The following is a 2,156-nucleotide window of genomic DNA, read 5'->3' as shown; positions in this document are numbered from 1 at the left end:
TTTTTTGCAAAATGGGTGCCACTCTGATCATCAAGATAAGATCAGATCAGATCACGGTGAGCTTATCTGGCTGGTGGGATTTCAGGTGATTTTTTTAAAACCTTCTTTACATTTATAAGTGTTGCCCGAAGTTTTTTTTTTTTTTAATGAATGAGGGCTATTTTAAATCTGAAATTATTTTTACTATTATTTTTGAGACAGGGTCTCCCCTCTGTCTCCCAGGCTGGAGTGCAGTGGCATGATCACAGCTCACTGTACCCTCTACCTCCCGAGCTCAAGCAATCCTCCTGTCTCAGCCTCCTGAGTAGCTGGGACCACAGGTGTGCACCACTATGCCTGTCTAATTAAAAAAAAATTTTTTTTTTTGTAGAGACGGGGTCTCACTATGTTGCCTAGGCTTGAAATCATTCTTAATGAAAAGGAGGAAATAAATGCCCGTCAGTGTCAAGAGGCTCCCTTTGGGCCCTCGCCTTGGGGTAGTGAGGGGTGAGGGAAGTCCTTTCTGGCCAGCTTTGGAAGCCACATTCCCAGCTGTTGTTTGTTGAGGCCTTGGGGGAGGAAGGAGATCCGTGCTCTCCCAGGAGGGCGATGGGATGAAGCCTTGGCAGGTTCACCATGTGCTCCTTGAAGACCAAACTTGGACACGGAGCCTGGGCCCAGAAATAGCCCCTTTTGCTCCAGAGACCCTTGGAATTTTGCAGGTTCATCTCAGGGAGGGGAGAGCCTGAGCAGGCTACTGCTGAAACCTTTCTTGCAGACCCCGAAATGGAAGATGGGACCTGGGACAGGCTCCTCTGAGCACGACAGTCCTGAAGTTGGGCAGAGATGGAACCGCGACCTGGACAAAGAGTTCCCTAGAGTCAGCCCAGGCCAGACGCTGTGGCTTATGCTTATAATCCCACCATTTTAGGGGGGTGAAGCAGGCAGATCACTTGAGGCCAGGAGTTTGAGATCAGCCTGGCCAAATGGCAAAACCCCATCTCTACAAAAAAAAAAAAAAAAAAAAATTCAATTAGCTGGATGTGGTGGTGCATGCCTGTAGTACCAGCTACTCAGGAGGCTGAGGAGGGAGGATGGTTTGAGCCTGGGAGGCAGAGGTTGCAGTGGGCTGAGATCATGCCACTGCACACCAGCCTGGGTGACAGAGTGAGACTCAGACTCTTTAAAAAAAAAAAAAAAAAAAGCCCAGCTAGAAGGGCTTCTATTTCCAAGCCAACAGGAGATTTCCTAATAAATGTGAATTCATTTTCGTTTGTTTGTTTGTTTGAAAAGGAGTCTTGCTCTCTCCCAGGGTGGAGTGCAGAGGTGAGATCTTGGCTCAGTGCAACATCTGCCTCCTGGGTTCAAGCAATTCTCCTGTCTCAGCCTCCAGAGTAACTGGGATTACAGGCCTCTGCCACCATGCCTGGTTACTTTTTGCATTTTTTAATAGAGACGGGGTTTCTCCATGTTGGCCAGGCTGGTCTCAAACTCCTGACCTCGGGTGATCTGCCTGCCTGAGCCTCCCAAAGTGCTAGGATTACAGGCATGAGCCACTGCGCCCGGCACCTAATAAATGTGAATTATGTGAGATCCCAGAAATATGAAATATGGCAGTCCAGGCTGCTGAAGACAGGTTTCTCCAGGGGTTCAGCTGTATTTCTTTCTTTTTTAATACTGTATTTGGATTTATATCTCAACTTGATTTTATTTGGCGCTAAAGTGACATTTTTATTTTATTATCTTGAAAATATTTCAAAAATCTTTCTGATTTTTCATCCTCCTTCTTCCCTCTCCTTCCCCCCTCTTCATCCATCATTTCTCTTTGTCAAGAAGTATTTGGGCCGGACTCAGTGGCTCAGGCCTGTATTCCCAGCACTTTGGGAGGCCAAGGTAGGAGGATCACTTGAGCCCAGGAGTTCGAGACCAGCCTGGGCAAGATAGCAAAACCCTATCTCTACAAAAAATACAAAAACTAAGTGGGTGTGGTGGCAAGTGCCCGTGGTCCCAGCTACTCAGGAGGCTGAGGTGGGAGGATCACTTGAGCCCAGGATGTGGAGGCTGCAGTGAGCCATGACTACACAACTGCACTTCAGCCTGGGCAACAGAGCAAGACCCTGTCTCAAAACAAGATTTAAAAAAAGAGTAAAACCCATTCTCCCGGGATGTGGTAAGTG

Source organism: Theropithecus gelada, chromosome X (assembly GCF_003255815.1).
Source record: "Theropithecus gelada isolate Dixy chromosome X, Tgel_1.0, whole genome shotgun sequence".
In the NCBI taxonomy this organism is placed as follows: domain Eukaryota; kingdom Metazoa; phylum Chordata; class Mammalia; order Primates; family Cercopithecidae; genus Theropithecus; species Theropithecus gelada.
This window is presented reverse-complemented; position numbering follows the sequence as displayed.